Genomic DNA, 19,106 nt, shown 5'->3' with positions numbered 1-19,106 from the left:
GCATTCACATGTCCAGAAGGACATTTTGAATGGTTAGTAATGCCTTTTGGTTTAAAGAATGCACCTGCAATTTTCCAAAGAAAGATGGATAATATATTTAAAAAATATGACACTTTTGTTCTAGTTTACATAGAAGACATTCTAGTTTTTAGCAAAACTATTGAAGAACATATAGGTCATTTACAATTAGTATTAGCCACTTTTATGCAAGAAAGAATCATTATTAGCAAAACAAAAATTGAATTATTTAAAGAATATATAAAATTCTTAGTAGCAAATATAGGACAAAGACAGATAGAATTACAAGAACATATTTCCAAGAAAATTTTAGAAATGCCAGATGATCTATCAGATACAAAACAACTTCGAAGATTTTTAGGAGATGTCAATTATGCTAGACCCTTTATTAAAGACATAGGAAAAATCATTGGCCCTTTGTATGGAAAAACCTCTCCAACAGGCCAAAAATTCTTTCATCAAGAAGATAAAATTTTGGTCAAAAAGGTTAAAGAAAAAATCCAAAAGTTGTTCAAATTACAAATGTCTTTAGACTCCGATTACCTTATAATAGAAACTGACGGAAGTAATTTAGGATGGGGTGGTGTTCTTATAGCTAAACCCCATAAGTATAGCGAGAAAGAGCAAACAAAAAATTGTAGTTATGCTAGCTGAAAATTTAAAGAGAAAGGAAATATGAGTAGCATAGACTCAGAAATCCTAGCAATAATTTATTCTTTAGAATCATTTAGATTATTTATTATTAACAAACAAGAATTCACTTTAAGAACAGATTGTGAAGCTATAGTTAAATATTTCCAAAGAAGTAAAGAAAATAAAATAAGCAAAAGAAGATGGCTAAATCTAGTAGATATTATTACAGGAAATGGGTATAAGATTGAATTTGAACAGATTAAGGGTAAGAATAATAGTCTCGCTGATACTCTTAGTAGGAGATTTTTTGACTAAAAAATTATGGTTAATTGAACAGATGGATTTTCCAGACCATCCTCCAGACCAACTTCATCTAGATTTAATAATTATGGTCAAGAATTTCTTAATTTTGGTAACCAGAAATTAGTAGTTTTTCCTAAATCTAATATTACTTTTAAAACTTTACCAAGCATTTCGGTAACAAAAGAAGAACAATGTTTACTAGACAATTTATGGCTTTCTTATCAAAGAATTCCAAAAGATCAGAAGTATTTCTTAGCCAGCATAAATGGGCTTTCAGAATATTTTTCTCAGAAAAAGAAAAGTTTTAATTTTTATGTAGTTTTTCAAGGTCATACTCCTGGAGTCTTCCATTCCTGGACCGAAGTTGTTGAGAGCATCCAAAATTTTAAAAGACCCATTTACAAAGGTTTTAATAATCTGCAAGAAGCCTTAGAAGCAGCCAAGTTAACAATAGGGACAAATTATTACATAGCCCCTTCCTTGAAACATGTGAGAGAAGATCAAGTATCCTATGGCGTTGCCATGCATAATAAAAGAATTATTTTCTGTGACCTTTGTGAAACCTTAGCCAGAACCATACAAAGACTGAACAAGAAAAGAAGACTTCTAGAAGAGAAAAATGACTTCCTAAAAGGATACATCAAATAATTGGAAGAAGAAAACAGAAGACTAAAAACCAAGGCAATAGGTACTATTTGTAACCAGATCCCTACTAGTGAAGGGTTTTCACTAGCTAGTCCGACTCAAATGGCAGCCGGTAAAGACTCATCAAGACCGTTGATGGCTGGACATTTGCTAAAAATGTCAGAAGAGAAAAAGAAAGACAAACAGCAGATAGAGCCTACAGAAAAGCAGTATACAAACCCAGAGGAAATCAATAAGATGATGAAAGAATATTTTGAAGAATACTTAAAAGAACAAGGTTATGAGAAGAACGATTCAGATGCTTCCAGTAAAACTGGATCCACAAGAATTGGAACTCAGACTATTCAGTGTTATTCCCAAGATGAACACGAAAACTTTGATTTCAACTCAGAAGCCATCCATAATTTGACAACACTTGATGGCAAATAGACTATTAATTTAGAAAAGAGACTGGATAGAAAAGACTAAAAAGACTATTTAGAAAAGAGGCTGGATAGAAAAGACTAAAAAGACAACACATGGTACTACTTTCTTTCTTTCTCCTAATTATTCAATCCTATGGTTCAATTCTCTGCGAGCTAAAATGTCTTCATGTCTCTTCATTTGCAGGGGAAAAAGGTCAGCCTAGTAAGAAGCTCAGGACTTCCTCTAAGGTTTTATAATTTTGAAAACCCCAACTCTCGTTCTGTATTTGGTTGCTCTCCTGCTCTTCCCCTGATTATTTTTTCTTGGCAGGAGGATTATCGAATTGCTGTTGTTGATGATGATGTTGATTATGCCGAAGATTTTGATGAGGATCGTCGTGAAGGTATTACTTTTATTCATTTTTTCGTTTTGTTTTAGCTTTTTCTTTTTAGTTTACTTTAGGTGCTTGAATTGTGTTTATGGGTACGGAATATGGATTATGAAGATGAAAGCGAACTGACGAAGAGGGGATGTTCTAAACTTGAATTAAAGCTTGATCATGCAAACCGCCCTTTATGGGCTTACGTTGATGGCCGGATCACCGTTGTATAAGCAAGCCAATGATTTCCTCATTGCAATTGCTAAGCCCGTTTGCCAGTATTTAAGATGTCCTTCTATTTTCTTCTACTTAAAACTCTGTGTGGTTGCTCATTTTCATTTTGTTGGAAAAATGTTGTGCAGGCCAGAGTCTATGCATGAGTATAACTTGGCGCCTCATTCCTTGTATGGTGTTGTTTCTGTTGGGCTCGAGACTGAAACTATAATTATTGTTTTGAACAAGCTATCAAAGACTAAGCTCCCTAAAGAAATGATTGATTTCATTTATGCTTCAACTTCTAATTATGGGAAAGTAAAACTTGTACTTAAGAAGAACCGGTACTTTGTGGAGTCCCCTTTCCCGGAGGTGCGAATTTGGTCTCGTATTCTAGCACAAGTGGTTTATTATTATTATTGATGTTGTTATTATCATTATTATTATTCTTATGGTGATGAGGGGAATTTGGAACTTATGCTTTAAATGATACTTGCAGGTGCTGAAGACTTTGCTGAAGGACGAGGTTATATCTAAAGAGAGAATTTATTCCAATGAGGTAATTTAGTTTGCTATTATTTTCTTCATGCATGTCCACTATATTTTTCTGAGGTGTTATTCTGAGTTGTGCCTTTTTATTTTTAGTCTTTTCTCTTATCTTTTTGGCGAGTGACGTAAAATTTACATAGGAGTTTCTATGGATTCATCTATATGCCTATTCTTTACATATTTTACTATTATTCAAAATGGTTGAATTTACCATTTAAATCTTGAAGTTGTTTGCTTGTTACAGTGGAAGAAAATAACTTCTGCTCTTGTTCTTTTTCATAAAAGGGAAGTGGAGTTTGAACATCTCTTTTGAAAAAAAAAATTGTGTTGTTAAATAATTTAATCATTTTTTGCCTGCATAGTGAATCAAAACTATCATCTCCAAAGCCACTATCACACTGCAGCATGGATAGATTATTTGTCACTATGGCTAAACCTTCAGATAAATGGTTAAATTTCTATGATAGATCATGAGAACTTTGACACAATTCTGATGGTGATGCAAACTCTTGATCTACTGTTTAGGGTTCACAAGGAAGTGATGTATTTACAGTTAGCAAAGCTTTGAGTGAAATGGATGGTGGTGGTCATCAAAAGTTGTTCACTGGAGCTGATGTGGCAGCAGTAGCTGAAGAGAAAGAAACCCATTCTTTTGAAATAGATCCTGCTCAGGTAGGGTGGTCTATGAATGATGATGTATATTTAAGTGATTAGTGGTTATAATTTTTTTGACCTAACTTAAACATTTACAGGTTGAAAGTGTCAAGCAAAGGTGCTTACCAAATGCATTAAATTATCCCATGTTGCAGGAGTATGACTTCAAAAATGATACAGTAAGCTTTATTTCTCACAAATGCTTGATGTTCTGCCAGTTTTGTTCCTTGTCACACATCATGGGTATGTTGTTGACTTGATGTTGCTAACTGCAGGTGAACCCTGACTTAAACATGTAATTGAAGCCTCAGGCTTAGCCACGCCCATACCAGGAAAAGAGTCTCAGTAAAATGTTTGGAAATGGTGAGGCCTATTGTAAGACAATATTTTTCTTGTCAATATAACTCTCCAGCAAAATAGTTGAGACTGTTGAAGACATTGTGTAGAATTCTCAGAGAGGCTACATTGGCTAGTGCACTAGAACTGGATATTACACACATTGGTTATCCATGATTTCTTCCAATTTCATGTATAATCTTACTTCATCTTGGTACTGATTGTCACATAGGCCAAACATAATCATGCTTACCAGTGGACATCTCCATCATGATAGGTGCAATTTCAACTGATTTTTCTATTACCAAAAATTTAAAGAATCATGTAGTTGGAAGTAGGCTGCCCTCTTTTGTAGTGTGGAATACCAAATGTCTGACATGGTCTATTTAAAGTAACTTATCAGGAATTTTGGTGGTGATGCTATTGGATGAAAAAATTTAAATTTTAGAACTTCCGTTGTGGTTGCCAGTCATTTGGAGTTGTTGTACTGACATAGTGCCTTGTGATATCTTATATCGCGATCTATATCATATAAGATTCTATATCAAGAATATGTTAATGAAGCATAATATTATCATATCCATTCTTGATAATCCTTTTCTACATTTGCTTTCATTTTCTCCTATCAAATAGTCTGGTTGTTCCATATATTTCTTAATAAATTCTTTCTTTTTACTTGTTGTCGTTGAAAAAAAATTCTTGTTGTGCCTTGGTTTTTGTGTTTTCTGCCACAAATTAGTTGAACTACATTTTACTGATTGGTGTTCTGCATCTTGTCCAAGTATATTGATTTGTTGTACATTTATATTTGAACTTTTCTTCTTATATTACTTGACCTTGTAGATGCAATGTCGAGAACTTATGTTCGATTATTTGCTATTTTGAGGGTGCCAGCTTTGGATGTACCACCCAAGAGGTGGCCTAGAGTTGGTTGGTCAATGCTACCACATGCTTGCACTTGCAAAGACATCATGCTGCTGAGTTATGTAGGAGTTTGTCCTATGTAGAGGATTGAATAATGTGGCAATGATGAGGCTGTCAATTTGCTCTAACATGAGCGAGCCTCTTCATGGTATGAGCCCTCAATTGGTGGGTGCAAGCTGTCGATTGTCAGTCACTTGTTAGAAATAATGTTGGTTTTGAAGAAGACCACCTTGGATGTGTATACCCAGAGGCTTTCATTTAAGAAATGATCTCTTAAATACGATGCTAGGTTCACACCTTTCTTTAAACATTTGTGTCTTAAAGTTGAGATTTGATTATTTTGTTTACTTCTCTGTGTAGCTTGGTCTTTTCTGTTTCGATTATAGATTTTTCAGCATGAAGGTGAACTTGTAGTAAATTGTAGGAAGAGCAAGATCAGGAATTATAGTTCTTCCTTGTGGGGCCGGGAAGTCTCTTGTTGGTGTCTCTGCAGCCTGTCGAATACGAAAGAGTTGCCTCTGTTTAGCAACAAATGTTGTTTCTGTAGACCAGTGGGCCTTCCAATTCAAGTTGTGGTCTACTATTCGAGATGATCAGATATATCGTTTCACTTTTGATAGTAATGAGAGATTTCATGGTAATGCTGGTGTGGTTGTACAACTTATAACATGGTTGCTTTTGGCGGGAAAAGGTCTGAAGAGTCTGAGAAGATAATTGAGGAGATAAGAAATCGAGAATGGGGTTTGCTTCTCATGGATGAGGTACATTTCTTGTGTAAAGCTATATTTTAGTTATGTGTGTATGCTTTGGACTTATAGTAGGTGTTTAATGGAAGAAAGGAAAATTTGATGTCAATGGCAAAAAGCGACATAAAATATGAAATAGAGTATGGGCTACGATCCAAAACTCTCACCTATTAGATAATTTTAGTTGTTAGACCATGAGGGAAAACTATTTTGAACTATGACCTAGACCCTCTTGCTGAGTATAGGTTCTTAAGTGGATGATTTTCGGAGCAACTGCTTCAGCGTAGCTAAGTTGTTTGTTGTATATACAAAGTGCATTTATGCAGCATCATTTCTTGATCATTTTGGTTAGCGAATTGTGTGTTGTCACTATTGGATGTGGATTGCACACTAGCCTTGTGAGGTTAAGCAGTTCCTGACATGGATATATGATCTTGGTGCTCTTAAATAAAGATTTCACTAAATTTAAACTCTTTCACACTGTTGATTTACACATTTTTTACTTCGGAGATTATCTACCTGCTTCCTGTGCTTTCTAATTGAATTTTTCTTACTGTTTCCTTTTATTTGGGTTTCAAACGGTGTTTTCAGGTGCATGTTGTCCCTGCACATATGTTTCAGAAGGTCATTAGTATCACTAAATCTCATTGTAAACTTGGGCTAACTGGTCAGTATTGGTATTTGATGGATTTTGGATCTGCCCTTCTTAAAGAATGTTGTCTTCACTCTTCATATTTGCTAGGAACTGACTTTCGAACTTCATACCACAACAACCCTCGTGAGAGAGGATGAACGTATCACAGATTTGAACTTCCTTATTGGCCCTAAATTATATGAATCAAACTGGCTGGATCTTGTAAAAGGAGGGTTCATTGCAAATGTCCAGTGTGCTGAAGTATGGTGTCCAATGACAAAAGAGTTTTTTTTAGAATATTTGAAGAAAGAAAATTCTAAAAAAAAATAGGTTAGTTACATATGCTCTCTGCACTCGTTTGTATTTTCACCTTTCTAGATTATTCATAAATTTGGTTATGTAAAAAAACAGTTTCTGATTTTGATTGCCTTAACTATGAAATATGTTATGTCCTATATTTCTTATTGACAGCTGTTATGCATTGTGAGAGCTTGTGCCTTTTAGCATATAGTAATTTTACACCTTTAAGTGTATATCAATTGACAATGCAATTTTTAGTGACATTACAATTTTCCAACAATTTCGAGGTGTTAATAGTCCTGTTCCTAGACTAATTTAAGTGAATTTACATTTTAAAATGACTAGCTAAATGTACTTTATTTTTTCAAGTGGATGGGTTTATTAATTTAATCTGCATGAAGCTGACTTCGTTAATGAATTGCCCATAGTGTTGAAGTAACTTGATTTTGACTTCAACCAACTTAGATCTCTCTTTTGGTAGGAGTCAGCATATGTAGAAGTTCACCCTTCAGATGAGTATGCCATGATTTTGGTATTGAACAAGTACAATCTTTGCAGTTTTATTTCTTGCACTGGGGAATTTCACACTGAAATCATGGAAATGCACCGTCATAAACTAATTGGATTGTTATTAAAAAATACATTGATACAGTGTTTATGTCATCATGCTCTTATTTTTAGGATGTTAACAGTCTACTTCACCCAAAGAGTATTTCTATTAGTTACTCTTCTTTCCTACTTAACTGTTCTTATATTTTATTTTTTGAATAAAATTGTGGTCTTATTTATTTCTTTGCAACGGTCTTTATTCTTTCAGGCTTTATATATAATGAACCCAAATAAATTCAGGGCATGTGAGTTTCTTATCCGGTTTCATGAACAACAGCACGGTGATAAGATCATTGTGTTTGTTGATAATCTTTTTGCACTTACTGAGTATGCTATGAGAGAGAGAGAGAGAGAGAGAGAGAGAGAGAAAGGAATTTCAAAAGGGAGCAGACGGTAGAGGTGGGGCAGAAGAAGAAAGAGACAAGTCCCCCATCACTGAAAGCCTAGGGAAAAGAGCCATCACAGAAGCTAGCTCTGCATATTTCGGGTGAATTCTGCAACTGGATCAAGAAAATCGACAGTTCAACTTTTAGGGATTTTTAGTTCTTCCGATGAAAACCAAAAATAAAACCCACATCCCAAAAACTCACTCTCCAGTCAAATTATGCGAAGTAAAGCCCAGAGTCGTCTCAACTTTTCAGTTGCAGAAGATTTTAACTCTCAGAGCAGGGGGCGGGTAACAGATAATCCATCAAAGTCTCCTCTCGCTCTTGTTCTCACCCTCTCGGCCGAAGAAGAAGAAGAAGAAAAAAAAAACAAGGAGAAGAGGAGAAGATATAGGACGGAGAGGCTGCAGAAGAGGGGAAGATATAGGATTGAAGAGACTGCAGAAGATTACAGAGGAGGAGTCTGGTTTTGTTTCTGGTTTTGGTGGCAAGTGAGGTGGCCGGCCTTGCAATTATCCTGACATGGGTGTTGGATTTTGTCTTGTAATGAAAGGGAAGAAGGGGATTGGAAGTCTGTTTAGCTCACGGGCCAGGCCATATCATGAGCAAATCATTTGTAATTACTTTTAAGACTCTTAGGGTTCCGCCGCTTTTGGGGCTGGATGGAGTTTATTCCACCATTTTGGAGTCTTCCATCTTTAAGCTCGTTTAGGTATCAATAGAGAAATCAGCCTCCCCTAGCTTGATTCAATTTTTTTATTGACTAATCATATATAGATGAAATTTATTTATCTAAATATACAATTCAACCCTCTTAAAATGTCATGTTGTAAAAAATCAACTTTGTGCATAAATAATTGATATTGAAACAATCAAGACCACATGTAGGACTTACATGAAATAGAGAAGGAGGTAGGACTTAACCTTTGTTAACCCATTATTTCTAAAATACAAAAAAAGTCATTTTCTAGCCATAATAACTAATTTTTTAAATGTTGGAACTCGTGCTATTTAACCCAAACACACCCCGAACAAACTTTCTCTCTCATCACAGTGAAAACCAAACCTCCTAAGCCCTCCCGCATGATTCAAGGAGTTTTTTACCTCCTCTAAAGCTTGAAAGGAAGCCAAACTCGATAATTTTTTTCATTGACCTATGTATTTTTTTACTTGATCATTTAAATCCTTATCGAATGCTTATATTTCAGCTTTTTAAATGTGTGCCAAGTAATTTTAAGTTCATATTTGAATCAATCATAACATTGTGAATAGTTGTGCGGTTGACAACCATTTGAAATCAATTTTGGAGCATCAATAATATCAATACATGTTTGTATGTTGTTTTAGTGGGGTATTTGAAAGGGCCTTTCTTAAGTATTAAAATGTGGATCAAATCTAAGTATTTGACATGCATATACTTTGAGATATTTCAATCATTACATTAAGTACTTGTATGTGCATTACCCAGTTTGCAATTAAAACCAATCTCGAATTTACATGAAGACTACACTTTTTAATCAAGTCAATGAAGATTATATTGACTTGATTATATTTTTAAATCTGTCATTAATGGATATTTTAAGTTGCTAATTACATGGGTAAGTACTTAGAGTTGGTGTACTTATTTGCTTGTGTTTAGATTGTTAAAATCTATCTATTAACACGTAATTTACATTGGACTATATTCTAAGCAAGTAATCATTTGCAATTGGGTCAAACTTTGAATAGGTAAAATCGTCCTAATTCCAAAATTATTTGAGAAAAATTATCGTGGTTGAGAATAGAAGTTGGAAAGTTGTGTTTGTTGTTGTGTGAGGCATAAGACCTTGTAGGTAGGCGGTGTTGAAAATCTTTTTGTAGGTTTAAGTTGATGTGCCTAGTGAGTTGTTGCAAATTTGTGGAAAAGTCTAGGCTAGACCACCCTAGTTAGCTATTGGAAAAACCTTTTGCCGGTTAGGCTAGTGAGCTTAGTGAATTGTTGTAAGTCCTTGCATGGCTAGTATTATAATTGGCCTTAAAGACAATTTATTGTAAATATCATAGGCCAACCCCAACTTAACGGAGTTTCAAGGTGCCAAAACATCTTGGGAGGGGGACTAGCAATCTGTGAAAGAATTATGAACCACCTAAAAATATTGTATATGTGTACTTTCTATGTGATTACTCCGGCTTGTACCTTGATCACTATGCATAAATGTAAACTGTGAAATTGGTTTTAAACTATATATTTAGTTTTACACATTGGATTAATTGAAGAAACAAATACATACATTGGAATTAAGCAAAACCATTTAAAATTAAAAGCAAAAGTTAACAACTTATTCACCACCTGATAGATGTCATATTCTGACATGAGAACTAGGTTAACTATAATAGAATAACCTTTATAATTGTGTTATAGGTGGTTATTTATCGGTTCTCAAATGAAATGAGCATTTATTGAATTTGGCATTAATCATTGTCGATATTGCATATTTTTCTCTCCTGAATTATATTTCATTGTTTTTAAGGTTTATTTCTTCCTGAAATGCTTTTTATAGATTCAATTATGGAATTTCAGGAGAATTTTGGTGGAGAAGGAGATATTTACCAAAATGCCCTTAGTGAAATGGAGGTGAATTCTAGGGCAAATCGTTTTAAAAAAAATAAGATGGTATTAAAGGAAAAGAGGAGCGTCGAAGGTGAGAGGAGAGTGTCAAGAGAAAACAGGGGGCATCGACCAAAACAGAGGACCTTGGACCGGAAACAAGGGAAGACCCGAGAGGAGTTTCCCACCGTCGTTCGCCGCGCCACTGTCTTTCGCTGCGCCACCGTCGTCCACCGCCGTCCAGCAACCGAGAACAACCCGAGGAGAGCTCGAGAGAGTCTCCGTCGAGGTGAGTTCGACAATGCTAGTTTTCGCTCGCCAGGCCGGGAGGTGATCCGAGAGGGCTTCTCCGGTGCCAATTCCACATTCTGACCATCCTTCGACGTCTATTACATATTTCCGACCATTCCCGGAGCTATTCCGATCCGACCGAGACTCGAGAGAGCCGGTTAGAGGACTTCAGCTCTGTTTCGTTCTTCGCCGGACGTCAACTCCGTCCGTCGGCTTCTATCCTTCGTCGTCGGCGTCGTCTCTACCTCCGGCCACTCACTCTTGCTACCCGAAGCCATCAATTTCGGGAAATTGCAGCACCCGTGAGAACGAGTTGCTGCCCGAGCGAGAGGAAGGAGAAGGGGAGTAATTCGTCATTTTTTAATTTAATTTTTTATATAGTTTGAACTTAGGTTTTGAATATTTATTGAATCTGATTTGATAATTAATGTTTATTGAATATTTGTTTTCCAGATATTTGATTAAATTAGCTAATTAGGGTAGGATTATAATTGAGGTTGGATTTTGGTATTTTAATCCAATTTCTGTCTTTCACTCTATGCGCCCGAGAGGGGCTAGACGCAAGGATTGAGAAATCGGATCCGTGGTTACGTGGCGCTCGAGAGAGGCACGAATCACCGTAAAATCCAGAGTTGACGTTTCCTGTTGTGCAAGTAGTTAACCAGATGATTGCTTGATAATTTAGGATATAATTAATGTTTAGTTAATATTAATTCATCATATTTGGTTAGGCTAGTTGACTGAAGAATACACAAAATTCAGTCCTCCCTGTGGATATGACCCTCGGTTCCCGCTAAATTACATGAACGATTCGTACGCTTGCGAGGTATTAAAGCCGATGTAACTAAATTCTACATCAAGTTTTTGGCGTCGTTGCCGTTGATCACTATGCATAAATGTAAACTGTGAAATTGGTTTTAAACTATATATTTAGTTTTACACATTGGATTAATTGAAGAAACAAATACATACATAGGAATTAAGCAAAACCATTTAAAATTAAAAGCAAAAGTTAACAAACTTATTCACCACCCTTCTAAATTTGTTCCTTGCCAACCTTACAAACTATGCCTAATATATACAAAGCATGTGAGAGCATATAACATATTGTGGCCTTTTATCTCCAACTCAGTTTTTTTTCTAAATTTCACATCTATTAAAATCCCAACCCCAAAGTTAGGAGTCTCACAATGAGAATCTGCACCAGATAGAAAAAGGAACTGTTGGCCATCTCTATGTAGGATCCCTTTTGTTCCAGGTTCATAATAGACTACTCAGTCCCTCCCCCACCCCCCACCAAACACAAAAACCCTAGTTTCGATTTCCACGCTTTGATCCTCAGATCATCATTCCCATCATCATCGTCATCTTCGATATCATCTGCGACTGAGTCCTGGGCCCAGACTGACATCTTCTTGTCGATATCAGCCACCATCGCCAACCAGTGCTTGCATGCCTGGCCATGTGTGCGCCAAAGGGCATGTCCATGTCTTCTCACAGTTCTTCGTTTCAGCTGCACTTAGAACGAATTAGACACTCCATCTTCAGTTGTTTTAAGTTCAGTAAATCCATATTTGAGCTCTCAGTGGGTACATCTATGTCTGCATGGATATGGTAAACCTTGGGAATTGATGTAGTCAATATAACAAACACATGCAGAAGCAGCATATACTGATCAACAAACCCAGATGCATTGCTAGCTCCGACTCCCGTGAGGGGTTCGGTTCTGGCATGCCATGTCCATGTCGACGATTCTGCTTTCACGGTGGGGTTGTTTCCAGCTATTTTCAGTTCCCCTCTACCTCCATTTGTAGGCAGTAGAGTTATTGCTACTATTCCGTTCTGACGCCGGACAGGATAGCGATCATCCTGCAGGCAGATCAACTTGCGAATCACGGGAGGAATAGGCAAAATCTGCCTGAAATCGTAGAGAAATTCTCTCAGATTCAAAATATCATTCAACCCCTTTCAAAGAAACCTAAACAACCTTTTAACCAAATCCAACGCCCCTGACAAGCCCGGGCTGCAGCTCGGAAAAACACGAACCCGACCCTAATAATTTGGGTCCAACCCGGGTTCAATACAAAGATCCGAATAAGGATCCGATTAAAGATCCGACTAAATATCCGAATATGGATCCGACTCCGATTGAAGATCCGATTAAGGATCCATCTAATTACTCCGGATCCGAACATATACCCTCATCAGATTCTCGCCTGCATCAGTCTCCTCGGGTTGGAAAGAACTCGCCCTCGAGTGCATAATAACTTCAGCAGAACCCAAAAATGAAGGACACAAGGGTGCAACATGAAAAACATCGGCAGTCCACAAAGGACAGGCGGGAAAGGCCAGCATCCCCTGCTCAGGCAGCAGGCCAGGAGGAGGATCCGCCGCGACGTCGCCAGGCGCAACCTCTACGAACAACATGGCGAACGGAGGAGAAGGGAGGCTTGCCGGCCGAGAGCGGACAGTCGCGTCAGACATAACAATCGCACAAATACTACTGTCAATGGTCATATGGCAGACTGGCTCAACAACGGGTACGGACAAGAGGAAAAGAGTGCCCTGCAGCCAAGCAGCCCCTGAAGCCCCCGCGGGAGGCACCAGACTCAGACGAACAAGGAGAGGCGCATGGCCATCACCACACAACATACCATCATCAGCAACATCATACACAGGTGCACCAAGCCCCACAGTGTCACCGACCAGGTCTTCCTCAACATTTGCATCATCATAGATAGGGTCACCAAACGTGTCAATCTCATCGACCACGCCGTCCGCTACATCCGTATTATCAAACACAGGGTCACCAAGCTCTGCACTCACATCGACCACGTCTGCAACAACATCAGCAGCATCAAACATAGGGTCCTCAACAGCATCATCATACACAGGGTCACCAAATGCCTCATTCGCAGGCAACCAGGCGGTGACTCCGTCGGTCTGTAACATCCCAGAAATCTCAGGTAGCGGTACGCTGAAACCAAGGTCTAAAGGTCGATCTCCCTGACCGCGGTGCTCCTGGAATCCTAAACTCTGGTTGTCGAACCTGGGATCGTAATGGTGAGTTTCCATCTCACGAGACCCGAACTCCGACATCGTGAGACGCTGGGTTAACTCTGCGACTTGTCTCTGCAACTTTGAAATTGTTACTAACTTTGCGACTTGCCTCTGCAAATCGTCAAGTTGTACTAACTGTTCGACTTGTCTCTGCAAATCGTCAATTATCACTGCTTGAACATTACGGCGACGACCACCAGCCATGGAAGACAATATTTGTCCACTTTTTTTTTTTTATATGAATAAAATAATAATATAATTTTCCCCAAATCGAAAATACCTCGACGTCCCGACGCCGATGGAAAGTTTCTCCCAAAATCGGGATTTCGGAACCTTCTGTGTTCGAAATCGAGACCTCTCCGGCGGTCTTCTCCGGCTGTCGTCTCCGGTAGCTCGTCGCCGCCTGCGACGCTGGCTCGTTCCGGCAACGAGGGTCTCCTGTCTCGGACCCCCTTTCTCGGCACCACGAACCTCTGTTTCGGTGCTCGATTTTCCGGAATTACCGAACCTTTTCTGTCGTCGAGCTCCGTCGACGGCAGATCCGACTACGGCGACGGCGACGTCGCACGGCAGTTCCGGCGGTGACAACGTCGATGCCGACCCCTTTCCCTGCCGAATCCCTCTTTTTCGGCAAAGCCAGAGCCTCTGCTCTGTTTCTGTAACTTGCTCGATCGAGTCCCGAGCTCTGCTCGGTCGAATCCCGAGTGTTTCCGGCAGCAACATTGAGCGGTAGCTCAACAGCGACGGCAGCAGTGTTGAGCAGTAGCTCAACGGTGACGGCGATGGCGACGGCGTCGTCTTCATCGACCCTTCTGCTCGCTGCAGCGTCTGGCTAGATCAGCTTCGTCCCGAGCCTGAAGCTTTGATACCAACTGATGCCGGACAGGATAGCGATCATCCTGCAGGCAGATCAACTTGCGAATCACGAGAGGAATAGGCAAAATCTGCCTGAAATCGTAGAGAAATTCTCTCAGATTCAAAATATCATTCAACCCCCTTCAAAGAAACCTAAACAACCTTTTAACCAAAGCCAACGCCCCCGACAAGCCCGGGCTGCAGCTCGGAAAAACATGAACCCGACCCTAATAATTCTGGTCCAACCCGGGTTCAATACAAGAGATCCGAATAAGGTTCCGATAAAAGATCCGACTAAATATCCGAATATGGATACGACTCCGACTAAAGATCCGATTAAGGATCCAACTAATTACTCCGGATCCGAACATATACCCTCATCAGATTCTCGCCTGCGTCACATTCTTGACCAGTTCTTACAATGGATGCCTGAAACAGCATCGTTCCTTGCTCTGCTGCAGTAGGTACATAGACACCTCTGTTGGCATTTCACCATTACAAGAAAGAGAAAAAAAGGGGTCTTGATTCCATTTCCATGGAGATTACATTTTCCTTCTTTTGAGTGGCTGCTCAACAAAATTCACATGTGAGACTGTCTTCCACTATCAAACAGCTGTTCAGAGAGAGAGTGGTCCCAACAAAATTACTGGGAGACCCAAATGATCTGTCTGATGAAAAAAAAGGAGGGTTTACAGTTCTTTCCATGAAGATCCAAGTCAAGGAGGACGACAAAGGACAGAGATGTTGTTTTCTAACGTGGGTTATTCACACTGTAGAGATTGGCATCTGTATCAAGTCGAGATAAAAAGCCAAAACAAGAATGGTCAAGGAAGACATGATTTCTTGATATCTGAAACGCATGGAGCTCAAGGACAGTATAAGAAGAATCTCTGTGAGAATTTTGAGGGTTTCTAAGCTTTTAGAAACAATAGCTATTCTGGAGTTTCTTCAATAGGATTCTCCTGAATTTTATTTTAAAAGCCCTGATGGGAGTAAGGAATGTTAGCATGTGCTCTCAGGATGCCCTTACTCAATTTGAAGTGTGAACAAACTCGGGGCCTTATTTAAATGTGTTTTTGGAGTTCAACCAGTAGATATGAAAGCCAAATAGTAGGACGTTTTTATCAAATTTTGAGCTTTTGGGGTTTGGAGAAGGAGACATTCTCTCTCTCTCTCTCTCTCTCTCTCTCTCTCTCTCTCTCTCTCTCTCTCTCTCTCTCTCTCTTTCCTGACTATATTTGTTTTAAATTCATGCAAGTTAAAATGTCAGTGAGGAGAACCCAATCATTGCAAGAGATTGGACTTTCTAATGTGGGTAGGAGGGGCTGTTCGAGGCACCTGAGGGTCCCAAGGAGGTGAATCTCATGTGGTACTAACTTAAAAGGCTCTATTCTTGGAAAGATTTTTTTTTAATTGGTTTTCTGCTGTTAATTTTGCTGACACTGGGCTAATTGAGGCATGGCTTGTTAATGGACATTATATTTGGAAAAATTCAGATGACAAAATAAAGTTATGATCTTTTGTTAATTAAGAACATAAAAAAAATGAAGTAAGAGAGATGAAGATTAGGAAAAAGAAAGAAGTAAAGTAGTAGAAGACGAAGGAGGAAGAAGAAAGAAAAGAGAAACATTTAAAGAGGGCAAACTTGAAAAATTCGACTACACCTCACTCATGCATTGCATTTACTTAAGTATGAGAGTGATTACATGATTGCAAAATTACCCCCAAGGTTCTCAATAAACTACACTCGTACATATTTTAATTAACTTTTAACACTCCTCAAGCTAAGAAATATGCATCAAATAATACCAGTTTGGAGCACGAGGTATCACACTATGCTCCATGCAATGCCTTAGTAAATATATTTGTCAATTGATGTTCAATTCTCATATGAGGGGTTATGATTCTTCCACTTAGTACACTTAATCTTTGGTGAAATGACCATATAATTTGATGAACTTCGTTGGTTCATAAAAAACAAATTATTGGCTATAAAGATAAAGGTCTGATTATCACTTGATAACTATCAATCAAATTTACCTCCACACCAAATTTTGACAAAAGAGATTGTATCTGGATCATTTCACAAGTGATAGGTGCCATAGATTTGCATTCAGCCTCTGTACTTGATCTTGCTATTACTTCTTGTTCATTTACTTTTCAATGCTCCAAATGTTCCCAACAAAGGTACAATAACCAGTCCTTGACTTCATGTCACCTTTTATCCAACATAGTCTCTAGCATAGTAGTCCATCACTTTTATCTGATGCTAATACTTACAAAATATTTTCTCCCTAGTCCTCCTTTTAGATGCTAAAGTATTCATTGAACAGCCTTTGCATGAACTTTTCTATGTTTTCCCATAAACCTACTAACTAGTCCCACAACATACAATATATCGGCCTTATCACCAATAACATATATGAGCTTTCCAACTAAGCATATATAAGAAGTTAGATCTTTTAAAGGAGGAGAACTAGCATAAAATAAATCATGATTAGGTTCTAGTGGTGTATCAACTAGTTTAGCTCCCAATAATCCAATTTCACTTAGAAGATAAATTATAGATTTCCTTTGAGACAAAATAATACATGATTTGTTTCTTGCCGCATCTATTTCCAAAAAAAGTATTTAAGAATCCCAAAGTCTTTAATTTGAAAATGCTTTTGAAGATAGGCATTAATCTTAACAAGTCCACCTTTGTCATCTCCAGACAAAATTTTATCATCTACATAAAGTACTATCAATATCACACAACTTGTTACTCTTTCCAAAATAAATATAGATTGATCATAGTTACTTCTATGAAATCGAAACCCTAGAACAACACGATTGAATTGCTCAAACTATGATCGAAGGGTTTGTTTCAAGCCATAAATGGCTTTATGCAATTTGCATGTTTTACTTAACTCTCCCTAAGCAACAAAACTAGGTGGTTGTTCTATATAGACTTTTGCATTGAGATCACTGTATAAAAAATGTCATCCAATTGTTGAAGTGAGCATCCCTTTTTCACAACCATAGATATCAAATTGGTTTGAATTTAATTTAGCAACTAGGAAAAATCTCACACGATAGTCAATGCCGTAAGTTTGTATGTAATCTTTAGTTACCAATTGAGCTTTGACTTGAATGGTAAAGACCCATATGCAATCTACATTTTTGGCATTTAGGGGAGGAATATAAAGAGATACCAAGTACTCTAAGACACAAGAGCAACACTTTCCTCTTCAATTCTAGATTTTCAATGAGGACTCTAAAAAGCTTCGACACAACTAATGGGAACACATGAAACATCAAGAGTAGACAAAACAAACTTTATAGCAAGAAGAGAATCAATCAAATGATGACAAAAACTTTGAGATGGGAAATCAAGTACATTGTCTAACTCCCTTCCTAATAACAACAAGCAAATGCAAATTAGGAAATAAGGACGAGGAGGACTCTCCTTCGGAAGAAATGACTACAGGGAGCCTTGAAGAGGCGCATTACAATTCTCAACTCTGCCATTATCTGTATCTTCCAATGCATTCATTGGTAGGACAATAAGTATTTCCCCATGAGAATGATATTTGAACATGTTGGGCCGGTAGTTAAGGATTATCTTAAAAGAAGGAAACATATGTCGAAACATACCAAGTTCTACTTTGAGGGTCATAACATCTATATACCCTTTCTCAAATCTAGGGTAACCCATGAAAAACACTGAATGGATCAATAATACATTTTTTTCTTGGATGGACTTGAATTATTATTAAATTCCATGGTTTAATCCATATGAACTACGTTTTATAACTTTATATAAATTTTGACTTTTATGATCTTTAAGGTCTTCCACTTTACTTGCCATCTTCATAATAGTTTTCTTTCAATTTTTCCTTTGGGGTATTGACTCAACAACTTAAATCTTCTATTTTCTCGCTCCAACTCATACCATAGACCACTAGAGTGTGTAATAAAGGGTATGTATCTAACAACATCAATACTTTTCTTCACTTCAATTTCCTATTTAATGCACAATTGATGGCAATTCAGCTGTTGTAAGAGATGATTTAGTTAATTTTGATAGTTGCATAAGACATTAACATCAACGCTTAACGATCATTTGTGTCGACTTAGGAAAATCAAACGGTGAGAAAATTATTTTTTCTTTTACTAATTTTCTCATTGGATGATGTTTTTATTGACAAATTCTCTTATAAAATTTTCTTGCATTTGTGATGCCATTGAAAATAAAATAAAATAATAATTATGTAGCTGTAGTGTTTACAATTGGAACAAAATAAGAAATTAAATATAGAAAATGAGCAATCAACATAAATCTTCTTGGCTTACTTTTCCCATGATATCGGATTAAACAATAAGAAACATAGTTATTTTTTTTTAAAGACAAGAAGATCAAAAAGAAAACTTTTTCTATTCATTAAATAGTGCAAATATTAGAAAAAAATTCAAAAAAAAAATTCCTCTATTTATTTTTCTTATAATGTTCTATCGGCATATACACACCCTTAAATTTTTTATGACTCGTTACATGTAATCTCCATAACATAAGTAAAATATGTGCTAGCTAGGGTAT

The 19,106-nt window shown here is 37.5% G+C and overlaps 1 pseudogene; it reads left to right on the top strand.

Moving 5' to 3' along the window:
• Positions 1 to 1,701: 1,701 nt before the first annotated feature.
• On the top strand, positions 1,702 to 7,745 carry LOC137943631 (general transcription and DNA repair factor IIH helicase/translocase subunit XPB1-like; annotated as a pseudogene).
• Positions 7,746 to 19,106: the final 11,361 nt, after the last annotated feature.

Source organism: Aristolochia californica, unplaced genomic scaffold, assembly GCF_029961685.1.
Source record: "Aristolochia californica isolate CCGP_79_NKW_82.1479 unplaced genomic scaffold, dmAriCali1.0.hap1 SCAF_11, whole genome shotgun sequence".
NCBI classification, from domain to species: domain Eukaryota; kingdom Viridiplantae; phylum Streptophyta; class Magnoliopsida; order Piperales; family Aristolochiaceae; genus Aristolochia; species Aristolochia californica.
Note: the sequence above shows the minus strand (reverse complement) of the source record. Positions and strands in the feature narration are given on the sequence as shown.